The sequence below is a fragment of the Furipterus horrens genome, unplaced genomic scaffold, assembly GCF_987537825.1.
Source record: "Furipterus horrens unplaced genomic scaffold, mFurHor1.1.pri manual_scaffold_6, whole genome shotgun sequence".
Classification (NCBI taxonomy): Eukaryota; Metazoa; Chordata; class Mammalia; order Chiroptera; family Furipteridae; genus Furipterus; species Furipterus horrens.
Window position 1 is genome coordinate 95,682,134 of NW_028327176.1, and position 20,694 is coordinate 95,702,827.

The 20,694-nt window shown below is 40.5% G+C and overlaps 1 protein-coding gene across 7 annotated transcripts in view; it reads right to left on the minus strand.

Moving 5' to 3' along the window:
- The window catches only part of TRERF1 (transcriptional regulating factor 1), a 202,343-nt gene that overhangs the window by 107,419 nt on the left and 74,230 nt on the right, over nucleotides 1-20,694 (minus strand). For all 7 annotated transcript variants that reach the window (XM_090282417.1, XM_090282416.1, XM_090282415.1 and 4 more), the window contains exon 3: nucleotides 15,235-15,317. The gene's annotated coding sequence lies outside the window, so the exon portion shown is untranslated. The remainder of the gene's footprint in view (nucleotides 1-15,234; nucleotides 15,318-20,694) is intronic.

The following is a 20,694-nucleotide window of genomic DNA, read 5'->3' on the forward strand; positions in this document are numbered from 1 at the left end:
TTCTCCCTTGCATCAATGCTTCTCTCCCTTTCTCCCTCCCTTCCCCTCTCTCTAAAAATAAATAAATATAATCTTAAAAAGAAAGAAAGAAAGAAACAGGCCAACCGAGGAGCTATGGGCTGCCATCGTGGGGCCAGAAGGGGAGATCATCCCTGAGAACAGAACCAACATTGAACTAGAAAGACTGGGTCTTGGGTATATCGCTTGGGCCTGGGAATAGCCCCACATGATGCCAGGATCTACTCCTGGGTTGCTTGGTCACATAAGCCAATATGTTTTCTGGTTTTGCTTAAACCAGTCTGGGTTGGTTTTCAGTTAATCTGCTACTTAATATAAAATGAGAGAAAATATAGCTAATGTGATGCTATAAACCCTCCTAGTCCTTCACCAAATCCCTGTGGCTCCATAAACTACCCAGGGAGCCATTTCATACCCAGTGTCCTACTGAGGGGGTAGAGACATTATGGAGATCAATCAAGGAACAGAAAGAGGAAAGGCAGTCATAAGCAACACGACTTCAGTGGTAAGAGGGGGGAAATAGCTCTAAATGATAAGCTGAAGAATCAGAGTTTCTGCCTCAGCTCTACTTCCATGTTTCATCCAGACGTTTACCTGTTCTTTTTTATAGTAACCACTGAAGAGTCCAGAGGAACAGTACCAGTATCCTACTGATTTATTTTTATATCTTAAAAAATTACTCAGGGCCTGCAGCACTGAGCTCATGTTCAAATTAAGTTTGCTGGAAATCTAATTTGGGATGAGTAATTTAATTTGGCTACTACGATTCAAAGTGGCGTAGTATTTGTGTTTTAGAGGAAAACCATATTAGATTCATCTAATCTTATTAGGTGAATATCACATTTAGATCACATTATATCTAGAACAGATATATACTGGGTTGATTTCTTTCATACATCACTTGGAAAACCAAAGGGACTAACTATCCCCACCCCTCACCCCTGCTCCTCCCTGCCCACCCACCTTACACAGGTCAGAGGCCTGGAATTCATGTATTTCACACAACACCTACAACAGCCCCTTGCTTTGCTGACAAGTAAACTGAGGATTCAATTGGCCAAGTGACTTGCTCAGGGTCACAGTCAGTTAGTGGTAGAGCTGAGACTATGCTCAGGTCCCTGACTCCTGGGTTGGGTCCTGGCCACTCTACCATGTGTGTTTTTAATAAGATCTAACAAGAAAAACAGCCAGAGGGCCTCTGAGTCCTTGCTGCTACTCACTTAGCTAAAGGCACGAAGTCCTCACATACTGCCTATCGCCCTGTCTCCCGATCTCTCTTACATATCCTGGGAAGATAAAGTCAATTTCACTATCTCCATGAGCAACTTAGACTAGTGCCCCAAATTATTCTTGTCAAGCCCATTTTCTTGATGACTACTTTTAAGCTCCCTCACTCCTAGATAACTCAAATTCCCATTAAGAACATTCAAACCATATGATAGGTCAGAAAAAAAGAATCTACTTGGCTTTTAAAAATGGTATTAATCTCAGAAGTACTGCTAACCAGGCAGATCCAGTGGGTGTGATATCACACATTAAAGTTCCAACTATAGTGTTTAGTCCAAAAAAATTAGGTTATGGAGCAAAATCAAGGAATGGAAAAGCTAGATAAAAAGTTAAAACATATGACAAATTAATATAATATACTGCATAAAAATCTCTCATTAATGAGTGAAAAAAGGTGGAGCACTAAAACATAAAAATGAGAAAAGACCCAGTGAGGGGATTCTGACACACATACACACAATAAAGATTATTGATGGCCTCATGAAAAATGTTCAAACTCATTACTAAGCAAAGCTTGCAAATTAAAACAATGCAATGCTGTTTTCAACAAACTGGCAAAACCCAAAACAGCTGTAGTGCCTAGGACAGTCAAGGGTACTCTGAAATAAGAATCCTCAGACACTACTGATGAGACTGTAAATTAGTCCACATTTCTGAAGGGCCATTTAGTAATATCTATCACCAGCCTTAATTTTGAGCAAGTTCACTCCCAAGAATTTTCCCTGAGGAAATAATCAGAGTAATACTCAAAGATTTATGCAAAAGGACATTTATAGCCGCACTATTCATAATAATAAAAATCCAGAAAAACCTAACTGTACCATAATAGAAAAATGAATGATGACATATCAACGCAAGGAATAATATGTAGACATTAAACCTCATGTTTTTGAAAAAGATTTAAAGACACAGGAAATGCACACAAAATGATGCTGAAATTGCAAACTCTTAATAGGATGTTTGCATTTTGTAAAGAAAATACGTATATGTTATAACTATAATAACTGGTGGCAGATTCAGCTAAATGTAAAACAAATATTCATGCTCTTTCCAGAATGTAATTTTCACTGGGATGCAGCTGCCCAGACAAGGACTACATTTCCCAGCATTCCATGCACCCAGGTGGTACCTTGTGACCATTCCCACCAATGGAATACAGGAGGAAGTGATGTGAGACACTTTCAGGCTGAGGTGGTTAGAAAGTGGCATGTCTGCTACAGGTTCTCTTCCTCTATCTGCCAACTAGATGCAGAGGACCCCAAAGACTCAGGGAATAGAACAGCCAAAAGACAAAAGGGGCCTGGGCCACTCAATCATTCATTACAGAACTCTCGATCAGAAGCACCAGTGGTGGACTGAGTAAAAAAGAAATAAGCCTCTAAAGTTATGATTTGGGGTTTTAGTTATTCAGCAAGTATTACTCTGACTAATATACATATATAGAAAAATTATTGGGGAAAACTACCAAATTTTATCCAATACAGTGTACAATAATCAAATTATAAGTTAAAAAAAAAAAGTTTTAAGAGGTGGGGAAAGGGAGGGAGAAAGTGGGGGGAGACAAACATTGATCAGTTGCCTCTTGCATGTGCCCCTACCAGGGACAGAATCCACACCCCAGGCATGTGCCCTGACCGGGAATCGAATCAGCGACATTTTGCTTTGTGGGACAACGTCCAACCAACTAAGCCACATCAGTCAGGCCTATAGGTAAATTTTTAAAATGTATTCTTTCCTACCACAAACATATCTTGTACGATACCCAATAAAATTTTTAAAATAAAAAGTAAACTTTAAAGGGCAATGCTATATAATGAAATTTCTTTTTTAATGCTTTAAAAAGATATTATTTATTTTTAGAGAGAGGAAAAGGGAGGGAGAAAAAGAGGGAGAGAAACATTGATCAGTTGCCTCTCACAAGTGCCCTGACCAAGACCGAACCCGCCACTCAGGCACATGCCCTGACCAGGAATGATACTGGTGACCTTTTGGTTTGCAGGACAATGTCCAACCAACTGAGCTACACTGGTCAGGGCTATAATGAAATTTGTAAGTAAAATACTGAATAAGGTCACAGAAATTTAAAATGTAGAGAATTACAAAGGTTTAAATGTGTGTGTGGGGGTGTCTAGATTTATTACCTTTAAAAATCTAATACAATTTCAGACAAGTGATTGTTCAAAATGACCTAAAGTTAAACAACAAACAACAAAGTAGGGAGGAAAGTTGCAATTTATACAATATATGAAATAGTAGTATCTTTTAATGTGTAAAGAGCCCTTATGAATCAGTAAGTGAGGGACAAACAAAAATTCGGGGAAAAGATATAAACACTTAGTCACAAAATAAGAAATACTAATTTATACACTTATGAAAAGTTTTAAGCTCACTAATAATAAAAATGCAAATAAGATATTTTTTATCTTTCCATCAGGTTGGCAAACATTTAAAATAGTGACTATAGTATCCGATGTTACTAAGATTATGATAAATTGGGTAATATATAAACACTACAAGAGGGAGTTCAACATACTATCACATTTCCAACAAGCAGTTCAGCATAATAGGGAAAAGAGCCTTAAAAACCATTTGACATTCCACATATTTGTCAAAAAAATTAACGAGTATGCAGACTAACTGAATAGAAAAAAAATGAAACAACTTAGATAGACATCTGTAATGGATGGTAAGAAAAATAAATTATGGCGTGTGTGTATTCACATACTAGAATACTACACAGTCATAATTTTAAATTATGATGAAGATCTAAATGTACTAAAAGAAAATAGTGCCCACAATGTAAAAAAGGCAGGATATGAAACAATATAGATAGTATAATTTAATTGTTTAACAGTGTATATGTAAAGAATATATATTGTAAATGCATAAGAAAAAGTATAGAAAGAGTTTTATCAAAATGTTAATAGTAGTCATCTCCAATGGGATGGTATAATGAGTGACTTTCATTTCCTTCTTTATACTTTTCTATATTTTATACATTTTCAACTATAAACATATTACTTTTAGTTTTTATTTTATTGTGAAAAATTACAAACATATATAAAAGTAGCAAAAATATAGGCACCCATTGCCCAGCTTTAATTACCATACATGGCTGACTTTGTTTCATTTGTACCCCTCTGTGCTTCATAAACCTAGATTATTTTAACATAAATTCTAGATATATCATTCATCTAATCCATTAAGTATTTTTTTAATGTTTAAATATTTAAACTCTCACCCTGGCTGGTGTGGCTCAGTGGGTTGAGCACCAGCCTGTGAAGAAAAAGGTCGCTGGTTTGATTCCTGGTTGGGGCATGTACCTGGGTTGCGGGCGGGTCCTGGTTGGGGATGTGTGAGAGGCAACCAATCAATATTTCCCTCCCTTTCTCCCTCCCTTCCCCTTCCCTTCTCTCTAAAAATAAATTAATAAAATCATTAAAAAAATACTCAAACTCTCTAGCATGTACCTTTACAACATAACCATAATAACAACATCATACTTAAAAATTAACAATTTCTCATTATCAAATGTCTAGTTTCCCAATTCCCCCAGTTGTCCCATAATGCCTTTTTATAGTTGATTTGTTTAAATCAGGATCCAAACAAGATTTACATTTCCATTTGGTTATATCTCTTGAGTTTTTCTGAATGTATTATATAGTGACTTACCCACTTTTTATGCCATTTAATTTGTTGAACATATGGATCATATGTACCAAGACTTCTTGATTGGATTCCCTCAGTGTCTTTTAATATGTTCCTCTATTCCCTATATTTCCTTTCAACTAAGATTAACTTCTACTGTCTAATCAACTTCAGGATCTATTTTTCTGTAAGAATATTTCAAATCAATTGTATTATTTTTATAAGGAGACAAAAGAAATAAAGCTAAAAAGTTTTGAAGGAACCCAAAGAAATGCCAACCTTGCTAATTCATCTATTTCAGCAGTTCATTAAAACTCAATGTCCAAAAGTTTTTTTCAGAATACAGGCTAGGTCACCACCTTCTCACACAAGAAAGATGCTCAGTGACTATTCATGGACTGATTAGTTTTTCCAAACATATCCCCCCTGCCTCAGTGGTGAAGTCTGTCACCATCTGAAGCAATGTCTCTCCCTCCACTGGACGCTTAGGTCATCCTATGACTGCAGTTGTCTTTAATATTCCTTTCTTAAAAAAAAATGTAATGCAAGCACATAATTGAAAATTTGGAAATGAGAGAAAATGAAAGAACAGATCACCTACAATGTCACCCCTCTAGAACAATCACTGTTACCTGTACAGCTGCTTCCTTCCCATCTCTTAAGGATACACATTTTGTACCTAATTGTAATCAGTAAATACTGGGTTTTAATATTCCTTTAGTTAACATCAAAAACATTTAAAATTTTTGTAGTTTATGTCAAGGGCAGAGAAAATAGCAATAATATATACACATTTGCCCATACCTCAACTTGCGGAAGAAGAGTTGACCGATCCCCTAGGGAGCCCCCCATGGGTGCCTGTCCTCTGCTCTCACCACTGTCCTGAAATTTTGTCTTTGCTCATTGGTCTTATAAGTTTTGCCATATGCATACAGACGTCAAACACTATATCGTTCATTTTGCATGCACCTGAACGTTATGTAATTGGAATGACACTGTACTATTCTGCAACTTGCTTTTTTATTTAGTGTTATAATTACAGAGATTCTTCTAGGTTGTCATATGCAGCTACGGTTCATTCATTTTAACAGTACAGAAACAACTCTATTCCACTGTGAAACCATGCCACAATTTATATTGCAATTTCTGCACATAAAATTATATTGTGTGGTAAATATCATGTCACAGTGCTACATATCTTCAAAATAATTATTAATTACAGTGGAGTATTATGCTGAAAGAAGACTATATTATTTTATAGTTGCCCAACTGGTAGACATAATTGTGTTTGTGTGTGTGTGTTTGCTTTGTAAATAATGCGTCAGGGAGCATCGCTGTCTAAATAGCTTATTAAATATTTTGTATTATTTTCTTCGTGGGAGAAAGTGGGAAGATGGACCACAGAAGTGGTATTACTGGATAAAAATACATAAATGAATAATATCACTCTTTAATACACTGTAAAATTGTTTCACAATATTGCAATATCACCAGAATTTGGGATAATCATTAAAATATATTTTTAGTTAATATATTAAAATAGAACTTGACTGCTGCTTTATTTTACATATCTCATCACAAAATCAAACATTTTCCATATATTTGTTTACTGTTACATTCAGTCATCTGTTCAAGTGTTCTACCATGGTTCTGATACCTTTTTTTATAATTTGTAGGAGCATTTTACATAATAAAAGTATTAATTCTGTCATGTTACTGCAAATCTTCCTGTATATTGTTTCCCTGTTCAATTTTTTACATGAAGAAATCTTTGATTTTCCTATAGTTTGAGTGACTATTCTTTTCCCTTATGAATACTTTTATGTTGTTTCTAAGCAATATTGAATTCTATAGATTTCCTATGCTTCTGCATTTTGCACTTGATTGTTTAATCCATCTGTAATTCATTTTGGGGACGTCAAAATGATTTTTTCCAAATTGCTAACTAGGCATCAAAAGTATTTATTGAATAAATTCCCTCCCTCAATGATTTGTGATGACTTCTTTCTAATTTATTAAATTATTTATGTGAGGGTCTATTTCTGAACTATCCTAGTTCACTTACCTACTTCCTCTTCTTGTGCCCGTACCACAGTGTTTTAATACAAAGGCTTCATAATGCATTTTAATGTCTGGTAGTGCTACATATTTTAATATGCAATAAATCTAACTCCCTTCCCTTAAAACCATTTTCAGAGTTTCCCTTAAGGTTTTCATCTACTCAGTTTTCCAAATAGGCTTCGAACCATCCTGTGAAATTTAAAAAATCCTGATGGGACTTTGAGAGGAATGGCATTAGACACTTGAACTAATTTCAGGAACCTCCAAATCTTTCATTTTAATCTCACCATCTAGAAATAGGGTTTTTAGTTTAAGTCTTTAAATTTCATTGGCCTACAACTAAGCACTCTGTAGTGAATAATAATTTTATCCTTCCTTTATAACATTTATTCTTCAAGTTACTATTTTATAACTTGATACCTTTTTTGAGGCCCCAATAAGTATAATGTCAGTATGACTTTAGTCTTCCTTATCATATTAATGAATGGTCATTTTATGTATATCTTTTTAAGTAGTTTGTAAAAATTAAAAGTTAAATTGATTGAATGCACTTTTGGAATGAATGAGATTATTGCATAGTGAATCCTACAAAAATATATGCATATGAAGCCAATCCTGCATTCCAGAAATATAACCTGTTTGGGTAAATGAAACAGTCACATTCTCTATTGTTGAAATCTACTCACTAGAACTTTATCTAAAATTTTTACATTCCTAAGAGAGACTGGTGTAGAGCCTCCCTTTGGGGGCTTGCCAGATTTGTTATCAGGGTCACATTTGTTTGACAGAGGACCTGGAAGTTTTCCATCATTTTTATAAATCCTGGGACAGTTTATATGATGCAGGAATTACCTGTTCCTTACAGTTTAAAAGGATTTTCAAAGACCTTTTATATTGTAAAATATTTCACCTGGCACAGGTGTGTGTGTGTGTATGCGCCTGTGTTCATGTGGACATTACCATGTTTGTATACGTTTAAAATGACACTCTAAGATACAGATCTTTAATGGAACAGGGGACAGTTCTATTATAATTTAATGCCTTTCTTTCTCCATGGAAGGGGGGTAAATATCAAAGACAATGAAGTGCTAAAAAAACAAAAAAGAATTTTCCAGGCTTTGGCCCCAAGAGCCTCCTTTTCAGAGGCCCATAAAGAAGCCTATAGAAGGTGGTGAGGGAATCCTGAATATTGAACCATCTAAATTTCATTAAGGCTGACTGAGTTTAGCAACCGCACCTTATCACTGACATATGGAACTAGGAAACCTATGATCTGCAAAGACAGCAGATCATCAGTATACCGCGGGTCATCTCTAGTTGTGCGGTAAAGGTCTTCTAACTTTTGGTCCACCAAACCTTCTTCTCCAGATGTAGAATAATACTCCTCTACAGCAATAAACGCTTGTAACTCTAAGGCTTTCTCTACTTACTGCAGGGTTCCTGGACTAATGACATTGTGAGCACTTCAAGGAGCCACAAATAAACATTCAGAATGTTACAAACGGAATATTGATATCCCCCCTTATACTCCAAAACTCATAGGCTGAAGTCCTAGCCCCCAATATGATGCATGAGGAGGTGGTGCCTTTGGGAGTTAGGTTAAGATGAGTCATGAGGGTGGAGCCCCCATAATGGGATTAGTGCCCTTATAAAGGAGGAAGAGACTCCATAGCTTCCTCTCTCCCGAGCTCACAAAGAAGAAGTCATACTAACACATGGCAAGATGGTGGCCACCTACAAACCATGAGAAGAGGTCTCAGAATGAAACCTACTTTGCCAGCGCCATGACCTTATAGCGTTCCTGGCCTCCAGAACTGAGAAATAAATTTACACTGTCTAAGCCACCCAGTCTAAGGTATTTGTTATAGCAGCCCAAGCTGACTAAAACAAGAGGGTTGTGGTAATGTCTGTCCAAAAAACACTGAGCTATTGCTCTGCAGATCACATAGAAATAAGTGATATGGGTCTCAACAAATTAAGACGGAATGTCCCCTAGAACATGCAAGGCCTTGCCATATGAGCATATGTGAGACTATAAAAGAGGATACCATGCCCGAGAATGAAGCTGTGACTAGGGTAATGACTGCAGATGGGAGTGTGCCACAGAACAGCCTGCTTTTTCTTGTCCTTGTTCACAGAGAAACCATAGAACACTAGACCTCAGTGAAAAGTTAGGATGAGGACAGTTAAAGTGATAAGCATTAGGATAACCAGGCGGGAAGGCAGGGACCCCAAAACCCTCTTAGGCTCAAGACAGATAAACGCTTGAGAATCTTGTTTCAATTTGTTATTTCAGAACACATTTAACTGTTTTCTAAAGCTTTGCATTTTCAGCTACAATCTACAGAGATTTTGAGCCTCATTTTTCTTTGATACTTGAAGTAGAGGGAGCTAGAACACTTCATCATGTTGAATCTATTAAACCTGCTGCGAGAGCCATAACTTGGAGATGTTTTCTAAATGAACTGTGGGGATCCAGGATTTATAATTTTTTGATCTAAACTTTATGCTGCATAAAACAATATCAGAAATGCACATTTCATAGTATAAAATATGAAACACTCACTTTTACACCTTATTATCTAAGGTAATATATGCACCTTCTAGAAATTCAGTGTGTGTTCAAGTGAAGCATATTAGAATAATTATAGTTCAACAGATTTTTTTTTTTCTAGAATTAAAGAGTATTTGTGTGGGGTTTTGTTTGTTTACAAATAATCAGACTATAATGTTTAAACATGCAAATTAATCAAGAGTAACGTTGCACTTGTTTACTAAAGATATACTTTAAGTTGTTCCATGGGTGCACACGTAGACACAACATACACACAAACTCCTGCGTTGAGAATCCTGAAGCTGGTATTTTTAGTCGGAAAGATTGTGAACCTGTCATGAAGGTATAAAATAATTTAGCAGTGAATGTTTTTCTGTACCATTCATGTGCAATTATACTCGAAATTCCACTACACTACATGAAAGTAAATGGACATTCCAGAGTATAGATGTGATTATATGGTCTTAAACTAATTATTATTAAATCAATGATTGTTGAAAATCAGTGATGAATTTGTTATAGAGTATAACTCATCGTTTACAGTACAATTTAGGTGGCATCATAATAACAATAGAAGGTGAATAAAGTATTCCCAATAAATTTATATAGCATTGAAGAATTACGTCTTCTTTGGACATTTTATAAGTGCATTTTATATTGCAATAAAATTTTTTTCTCTTTAAAAAAAAAAAAACAAAAAAAAAACCCTCTTAGGCTCAAGGATTCCACGATTCCATCCAAGATGTCACACAGGCACACAAGCAGCCTTTTTCTCCTCTACCAGGGCAGTCATGGCCTCACACAGAAGCTTAATCCCTGACTGGAAGGCAAAACGTTTGTGGCAAAGCCAAGCAGGCATGTGAAGTGAAACAGAGTGAGGAACATTTTTATTACTATTTTGGATGTTTGGGGTTTTTTAATGGCTCCAAAAGACATCTTAAAAAGTCATACTTTTTTGCAGCTCCAAATTCCTATAAATACTAACACCAGTGACTGACTGATGTATATACTACTTCCCCTCAAAACACCCTTTTCTCTCTGGGACTTTTCAGACCAAACTATTATAAGTTTGTGTGTGTGTGTGTGTGTGTGCGCGCGCACGTGCGTGTGTGCACACACTTGCACTTTCCTGTGCACGGAAGCATACCACACAATTGAAGACCAAATCAAATTGAACAGATATTTCATTTTTTAGAGTTATATTGTAAAAACAAAAAAAAGCTGTTGACATACCTTTTAATTTGAACAATTTAGGTATTATAAGATTTTCTTCCTAGTGATAGAAAATTAAACTAACAATTCTAAGTTAAGGACTTGAGAGTAAATAATTGCCTCCTTATAAAAATGAATTGGATTTATCAAGACTTGTGTTTAAGTGAATTTAAATCAAATAAAGACATGACTTCAGAGGCTTCAAAAGACATGACTTTTCTCCCTAGAGTTGCACATTAAGTATATGAAACTCATCTCCTCAGTACTTGCTAGATAGATGGCAGAGCGGCACTCATCCTTGGTGTAGTTTTCACAGGTGATATCAGAAAAATAAGAACAATGTAGTAAATTCATCCTAAAGTTGATTGTTTTCCATGTAAAGATTCATGTTTTAGTCTTAAATTATTTCCTTCTTTCTGTTTTAGCCTCAAAATAGTTCTTTTCATTATGAAATCATGGGGGTGTCTGTTAGATTTTTAAAAACATCATTCCTTGGAAAAACTCTCCAAATCTTTTTGTTTTGGTAGTTTCTTGGCTTAGGCGATTTATGTGGAGAACCACTTGTCTACAGCACCCTCTGAACCATGGAATTTAGGGTCGATCATGTAGTTATCACCAGTTCTCATCTAGTTATCACAATGGTGACCAGCCTCAGGGGCAACAAACAACCTATAGAAAATTTAAGTCTAATTTTAATCAATACTCGGGGGAGAAGGGGATGAAAAATGGTTGCTTTCAAACTTTTTCCTTTATCCACAAGCCCCTTGCAGCACCCTATCCACTCCTGACCCACAAAGCTGTCTCCGAGAGTTTGGGGGTTCTGTAACAACTTGTACTCTCCCCATCACTAATCTGGGAACCCCAAATCAAGACACTACACTCTCCTGGGATTCTAAGAGGTCAGTTTTATGGCGTCAAAGGCTCTAGAGAATGAGTCACAGTATTTTGTCAGCTGAAATTCCACCGAAATAAATGCCCCAGACTGCTTCTGGCTATGGTAGCATCTCACCCAACACAGATGATTCTAAAATGCACCCACTCAATTGTGTTGTTGCTTTAGGAAATCAAAGCCCTGCAGGGTCACTTACCCCTCCAGATCTCCAAACTGAGAACAAAGGCAAGAAAATCAGCTAGGATAGGTCATGACAAGCCATCAACTACTTAAAAGGTTTTTTTAGCTAAGACTACATTAATATTTTAAGAGTAAAATTTAAAATCTCTCTTTTTCCAAGGATTCTATACCTCTCTTAACTTAACTGCATGATACCTAAAATTTTCTTTAAGTTTTCCCAAAAATAAATTCTAAAAACAATCCTAGTTCCATTTTTTAAAAATCCAAGAACAAAAAAATTTAATACTTTTATTTACTTCATCTCTAACAGAGCTAATCAGTAATAGATAATATATTTATTGTGAAGAGAGTTAAGTTCTTAAATTAAATATATACTAAACAGATAAATGTGAGAATATTTTGAGATATATGATACTAATAAAGGTAACATTTATTGGGCCAGCCACTGGGCCACTGGGCACATTACTTAAATTACCTCAGTTAATCCTTACAATAAAGTAGGTGCTATTCTTATTCCCACTCTACAGATGAGGTTATAAATGAAGAACCTCATTACTGTAATTTAATCTTCACTGACCCAAAATTTGAGTTCAGTGTTTATTCTGGCTGTAAAAAGGTTGAATAAGTGAATTAGAAATTAAACAGAATTGCAGAAGGCATGTTTAACCTACTGCAAAGGCCTAGGTTTTAAGACATGCTGAAAAGCACATGCTAATTGCAAGCATCCCAGTAGTAACCGTTTGGGAAGATTCTGTCTGAAACTACACTGTGTTAAAACACTTTAAAATTCACGCTTTAACCAGCCCCAACAATTAATCTGAATTAGTAAGATGTCTATTGACAATACATTATGGTGGATGTCAGGGGCCATTTTCCTCCATGAACAGTGCCCAGAGATCTGCTTACTTGCGGTGCCCGCCACCCCCAGTCCTGGTGCTTTGGGGAAAGCTGACACACTTTCCTCAGTAGCGGGATAGGCCAATCAGAAGAGAGAGAGAGGGAAAAAAAAATCTCCCATTCCCACCAATCAACAGAGGGCATTTGCCTGGCCATTGGGATTGGCTAAGGAATAAGCGCATGACTCAACTCAGGTCAACGAAATGTCAGGGTTGGTTTGCTGGGAAGGGACTTACAGAAAAGACACTTTCTAGACTTTTTAAAGAGTAATTATTAGAAAGAATGTTTCTTTACTTCTGGCCACAGGGATGTGTATCAATGAGCCCAAGAACGCACACAGCCATTCTACCTCCAGGAGGGAAGCCAACCTGAGGATGAAGTGGCGCCATGGAAGAGTGAGCAGAGGTATGGGAAGAAACTGGACAGGCCCCTGAGGCGCTGTTTCACACCCACCCTGCAGTCCATCCTATGAGCTGATTAATTAGTCCCCTGTGCTGTGGGGAGCCCCTCTGAGTTTGGTTTTCCGATATTTACAACTCCAAAGAATACAAACTGATAAATGAGGAATAAGCACTCATGCACTGTTTTTCCCGAGTACTTGCTCAGATTTTGCTTTATACTGTTTCTTAACTGCTTTGAGTATTCTCAAGAAAATGTAATGGGCTTTCAAAAAACACTTTCACGAACTGCTGAATGGCTTCGGGCAAGTCACTTGACTGCCCTGGGTTTTTTCAACTATAAAAAGAGCTAAGTTTAGCCCTGGCTGCTGTGGCTCAGTGGATTGAGCATCGGCCTGTGAGCCAAGTGTCACTGGTTCGATTCCTAGTCAGGGCACATGACTAGGTTGCACGTCAGGTCCCCAGTTGGGGGCGTGAGTGAGAGACAACCACACAGTGATGTTTCTCTCCATCTCTTTCTCTTTTCCCCTCTTTCTAAAAATAAATAAGTAAAACAAACAAATAAACAATTAAAAAAAAAAAAGAGCTAAGTTTGACTAGAGGATTTCTGTTGTTCCTTCTGGCCCTCACAGCCCACGGTTCTAAAGTAGAAACATCCTTTATAATATAATCCAAGCAATTGGCATCTCTTGCACCTCCATATCCATCCTTCTACCCTTCTCCACTCAGTTCTGTGCCCCCAGAAGTTCTGATCTTTATGGACTACATCAGCATGGCCCTCTGCCTCTGGCTTCTGGCTGAGTATTCCATCAGGAAACAGGAGAACTGAGGGGAGTTCAACAAGGATATTTATTCTCTCAGCTCTTTCTCGACCGTGTTGGTGTAGTTGACTGCATCCTTCCACCAGAGATAGAGAGCCCTGAGATGCTTCAATATCACACGCTGGCTTCCTTTCCCCTGGCCTAAGCCACTATAAACAGTCTGGCAAGTAGAGTCTCTAGGAGTACAGCAGTCCCTCGCTATATCGCGGTTCACTTATCTCAGCCTCACTGTATCGCAGGATTTTAAAAAATACTATATTTAATTATTTATTGTGGATTTTTCACTATATCGTGGGATTTTGCGGTACTGTATACATATGTTGTTAAAGTTACATAGGTTTAAGAGTGTAGAACAAATGCAAGGTTCCTATTTTGCAGGGGAGGGGGGGTGGTCTCGAACATAATACCCGTGATAAGTGAGGAAATACTGTACTCCACTTGAGTGAATCATATGTTAACTTTTAAGACACAATGGCTTAAAAGTTAAATCAAAATCAGCCACAACTAAAAAGAAACAGGAACAGTCAACTCTGAGTTTCACATGAGAGAAGAAAAGTTTGGAACTTCCTGAGGAAAAGAACAACCCACACACCAAGAGAATCAAATTAGACACCACTACCCTACTTTCCCACTATTACTGAGAATTTGTGGAAAATAGCCATCTCTTCCCTAGACCAGGGTTTTAACCAAAAAAAAAAAAAAAAAAAAAAAAATCTGTTTGTACACAAACGTATTGTCCCTTCAGACAGCTTCTGTGTGGAATCAAAGTTATGTGTCCATTTTCTAGACAGACAACTGAGCCCGGAAGAGAACACAGGGCCAGAGTTGATAAAAACACTAGAAACGCCCAGGACCAGCTCAAAGGCTTTATTGGTCCAGGAATCTGCCTCTGATGGGCTCTGTGGAGTTTCTCCGAGTGGCCTTCTATACTACCACTCTCCAGAGATGTCTAATTCCCTCCTAACACTTCTAGAGCTACCATTCAGGAACATCCTTTGGATACTTTAATATTCACCACAAGTCTGCAAAGTTGAGAGACAAGACAGGATGTCCTTAGCCCCATTCCAAGTGATGCTAAATTCAAATATGTGACTCCCTCATCACTGATCATTTCCCAGGCAAAGTTTTCCAGAAATCTATGGTTGTTCAAGTAGAGAGCAGCCCTCCTCACCTTCTTAGGACATTTTGCATATGCCAGGGGTCAAAGAAATGATCTTATGACCCCCTCACAAACCATTCAGACCCCAAGAATCTCAGAGAAGCTACCTGTTTCAGGATTAAGAGGCTTAATCTTTCAAGGCTGGCCTGCTTTCGTGTCTTCCTCCTTCAGCATCCTCCAGAGCCAGGGCCTGTAGGAGTGACCCAAACAGCACATTCAGGTTACATGGCTTCAACTTGGGAGCAGATCATACCCATCAGGGAGAGATAGAAGCAGCCAAGGATGGAGCCCTGAAAATGCCAACAGTTGATGGACCTGCCCAGGAGGAGGAGCCTGCAGAGGCTCCTGACACAGGTGCTGAGGGAGGAGAGGATCTAGGAGACAAAGATACCCAACTCCATTCTTGTAGCTACTCATGCCCAGAACCCAAGAATGACTGGGACCCCCATCTTTCCCTCACCTCCCATGACCAAGTCATCAGCAAATGATGTTAGCTTTATCTCCAAAATAGATCCAGACTCTCACCACATCTCACCACCTCCACTACTACTGCTGTGGTCCATGCCAGCCGCTTCTCTCACTAGGTTACTGTAGTAACCTCCTAACGGGTCTCCCTACATCCATCCTTGCCTTTCTGCCATCCATGTATGATGTGGTTGAACTGTGTCTCCCCAAAATACCTATGTGGAAGTCCTAACCCCCAGTACCTAAGAATATGACCTTATCTGGAAATAGGGCCGTTGCAAATGTAATTAGCTATTAAAATGAGGTCATAGTGGAATGGGGTGAGTCCCTACTCCAATATGACTGGTGTTCTTATAAAAAGGAGAAATTCGAACATGGACACCCACACAGGGAGAACATCATAGGCTGGCATTATGCTACCACAATCCAACAAGCTACCAGAAGCTAGGGGAGAGGCCTGGACAAGATCCTTCCTCAACACCTTCAGAGGGAGTGTGGTCCTGCTGACACCTTGATCTCAGATGGCTAACCCCCAGAACAGTAAGACAATAAAGTCCTATTGTTTAAGCTGTCCAGTTTGTGGTACTTTGTTATTGCATCCCTAGCAAACTATCCCACCACACTCCTCAGGGCAGCCTAAGTGAGCACTTAAAAATCACTCTCCTACTCAAAACACTCCTATACTGTTTCATCTCTCTCAAAGTAAAAGACAAAGTCCTTGAAATGACATACAAGGCCCACATGTCCTGGCCCAGCCTCTTCCCTGACCTCTTCTCTTCCTACTCTGTTCTTCCTCAATTTCCTCCAGCCACATGGCTTCCTCAAACATCCCTACCAGGCTCCTGCCTCAGGGCCTTTGCACTTGCTTTTCCCTCTGCCTGGAATACTCTTCCACTAAGCATCCTTTACTTCCTTCAAGTTTCTGCTCAGACGTCACTTTCTCAGGGGGACCCTCCACTGCCACCACTGCACTCTTCTATCCTCTGCTCTGTTAAATTTTTCTCTGTAGTTTTATCACTACCTGACATTTGGGTACATATATTTTTTATCATTCTTCTCTCCCACTAGGCTGTAAACTCTCTGAGAGTAAGGATATCATCTTATGGATGCCCTGAGTCCAGCATATAGTAGTTGCTCAAGAAATAGTTGTTGAAAGATTTATTAGAGGAATGAAAGAAGACAAGAGAAAAGAGTTACTGAAAAGAGGAAGCTGTCCACAGTGTCAAAAGTAGCAAAGAGTCCAATAAGATAAGGACTGAAGTGTCAGTTGGCTGTGGTCACGTGGAAGCCACAGGTGACCTGACAGAGGACAGTTCCTGTGGAAGGCAGGAACCCCCTGCATCTAATCCACCGGGTCCCTCCCCTGTTCCAGGCACCCCTCCCTCTCTCAGGCAGAAGCCAGCCTGAGAGGGCTGTGTCAGCAAAGGAGCAAAGCCTGAGGGCATATCTTTCCAAACTTTCTGTCTGTGAGGGGAGGAAAAGAGGGAAAGTGAAATTGGGGGAGGCGGGGGGGGGGGGGGGCGGGGGCGGTGGCTGAGGTCCCAGGAGCTACAAGAGACAGAGGGAGCCATGTACTGGAAGAAGGTCCTCCAGCTAGTGGGAAGTAACATGTCCTTCTCTGAGTGGAAGGAAAACAGGTCAGGATGAGCCCGGATGCCAATAACCAGCTGGGAGGGGAGGCAGTAAGCTGAGTGAGCTCACTGCTGTGGGAGAGGCGTGCACACGCAGGGTGGGCCCTGAAAGCGAGTGGCTCCTTCCATTTTGTGCCCTGGGTGCCTTGCTCGCCTCACCCAGCGCCGACCCCAACCCCTGACTAGAGAGAGGAGCTGGCTGCTGGCCAGCACCCCTGAGGGCTTGGCTAAAATGAGAGGCCATGGTTTCCTAGAGGCACAATCCCCAGACTGTGGGGTTTCTGGAACAGGCCCTCAGCAGCCTGGATTTAGGAGGAGAGATTTCCTAAGACTGAATTTGGGGACCCCAAATAGCTCCATCTATTTCTGTCAAGCTTGCATCATTCTCCCAGGCTCCCACATCTAACCCTTGAGGCCCCTTTGAGTCCTCGAACACCTACTATGTGCAGTGTGCGACGCACGTTAAAATCCTCACACAACAGTTCTGTGAAGTGTTTTTAGCTTCTATTTACCGATGATGAAACTGAGACTCAAGAGATTAAGTAACCTGCTCAAGGTCATATGGGTAGCAAGTGACAGAGCTGGGATTTGAAACCTTCCATCTCTATCTTCTTTTCTATGGTCACGTCACCACCCGAGTCCAAGCCCTCAGTGTTTCATTGCTGAAATTCAATGTGATAAATGTTATCTAACTCACCTCCCAGCACCCCATCCACAGTGCACATATCCAGATGAACTTTCTGCCAGTGCCCTGTTTACCCACCCCCATCCCATTCGACTGGCTTTGGTGGCTCCCCGGTATAGGAACATTTCAAACTCTGTAGCCATCCCTTGGGGTCCTTCATAAAACGAGGTCCATCCCCTTCTTCAATCTTGTTTCCCACAAGCACCCTCTGCTCCACCCTATTTTAGTGTGCTCCTCCCCTTTGCATCACCCCCCAGGTTCCCGCATCCCCAGATGGGGCACATTCCTCCCCCTGTGGCTCCAGCCCTCTGACCACCCTGCTCTCCTGCTGTCCGCTGAGCAGCATCAGCCCAGCCTGCCCTTTCTGCTCCTCTGTGCTCACCACATTTAGTTTCTCCTGCCAAGCATTCCGTTCACCCGTCTAGACTGCAAATTCCTTGAAGGTAATTAACATCTGTGTTGAAAACGCTTGGAATTGCCCGTTGCCCAACCCAGGTAAATGTCACTTGGTCCACAGAACAGTTGTGATGAAGTTCAGATGATGTACTTCCAGAAGTTTTTCAGAAAACATAAGAGACCTGGGATAAGCAAGGGAAGGGACACACGGCCTTGTTGAAGGTTTTGGAAGCATGCGTATTCTTCCTCTGCAGGTGCACCCAGGGCCTGGCGTTCTGCAACAGCTCTCCTAATCAGGAGGAAGGTGGCTGGGTTTAGCTCTCCCCTCCTCTTCCTCTCCCTGCACACTCCAGGTCTTGGTATCCTTCTTTCGCTACCCCTTCACACATTTTCATAGACATAGACAGAGATCCTATCTTCTTCTCTCTTTAAGGAAAGAGCTTGAAATGTCAGAAATTCAGCTGAGTGGAGCTCATGGTGACCAGCAGAATTGTCACTGCTGGGCGCCTTAAAGTAGGGAAAGGATGCTTTATTTCCAGGGAATTGGGAGTTGGTCTTAACCCACCTCAATCAACAGCACAGACCACACAACAGTTCTGGGATCGCGGGGGTGACAGCGGGAGGGTGGCTGGGAAAAAAGAAAGTCAGCAAGGCCCCTGAGGGCCATCGCATCATACCCCACAAAGACAGAATGGGCAGCATCTGAACAATAAGAGTCTGGGAGTCAAGGTGATGCTGTCTGGCAAGATACCCAACCGGGGGAACCAAAGGCACAGTGTGGGCCTCATGACATCGTTGAAACAACAGGAGCTCTGGAGTCGGGCCTGGGATCAAATCCTGACCTTGCCACCCAGTGGCCATCCAACCTTGGGCTGGTCACTTAATCTCTCTGAGCCTGGTTTCACATGCACTGACATGAGGTCTAAATAAAGAAAGAAGTACACGAAAACGTCTAGCACAGTGCCTGGCATTATATAAGGGGCCCAGTAAGTGTTGCTTCCCTCCCTCCTTCCAGCTCTCAGATCTCAAAGCTCTCAACCCTCTCTATTAGGAACAAGTACAGAAGCTACAGAGCATTTCCCAGCCAGAAGGTCTGCCAAGGATGGCAAAAGCTAGCAAAAGGGAGGAAAATGAACAGGCCTCCCCATGGCCGCTAAGAGAAGCACTGGACTTGTGAACACCCGGGTTTCAGAACACACAAAGCTTTGAGCTTCAGACCAAATCCAAACAGGAAGTCTGTGACAAACTTAGCAAACACACATGCACAACTGCAGGAGGCTGCACACCACTCAGAAAGGATGAAAACCAGCACTTGGGGGGGGCGGGGGGCGGTCGGTATGGAATAAAAGGAACGTGCTTGACTGATGTGCCAAATGCACAAAACTTCCTGGGTACCAAGGAGCTCCTCACTTCAAGCACTGGGCTGAATCACATGGAGCTGCTCTGGATTTCGAAACCAGGGTCCCTCCTTTACCTCTTCAGGTACAGTGAACCCTCTGCACTGCGGCCCAGGGGACTTAGGTGCGTGGGATCAGTTTTTGGCTGGAAGAATGCAGCACAGAAAGAGGAAGCGGTGTGCTGGGGTCCCACAGAGCTCTTCGATCTCCACCTGGTTGCTTGGCCAGTCCGTGTTTCATGGGCCCCCAGGACCCTACAATGGGGTCTTCAGGCTGCCAGGCTTTTCTCCTCTGAAATCCCATCTGGTGCTACCATTTGCTTGTGTGCTGTTCACACTGGTGTGGGGCACTATAATTTCAGTTCATTTACTCGTAGGGGCAGGCAAAGACAGACACACCTAACCTCCATGATTTGTATCCCACCTCCTCCGCCACAGTAAAAGCTAGGTGGCTCCTTCTCCCTTGTTCACAATCTGTCAGCACCTGTGGATTGAGCCTGGATACTAGGCCGGATGTGTGGCGGCTGTGCACTACAAAATAATTGGTAAATGAATAAAGAGCAACAATACCATTCTACTCTCCCACCCTCGCTAGGTTGATCCATCCTCAGCAGACAGGGCCCTGGCTCCACCCTCCTGGGTGAACAGTCCAATTATAAACCCAGTCCCTGACAGTCAGCCCCTCTGCCCCTCCACCCCCAGCTCTCTGCAACTCCAGCAGTGGTTTCCCCACCTCCCCAAGTTAGGTTCCTTTGAAAAAAAAAAATGACTCATTTAGGAAGACAAAACCAAAAACTTCAATGGTAAAGATAAAACAGCACCGAATCTCTTTAAACACCTCCCACTCCATGTAAAATTTAGATCTGATAAAGCCTCCCCAAACTGGACCTCCTAATTTGGAACTTACAATACATACAATTGTAATAGCAAAAACAGTTCCAGTAATGTCTCCTTTCTGAATTTTTCAGGGTCTTCTTTACAAACAGAGGTGGCC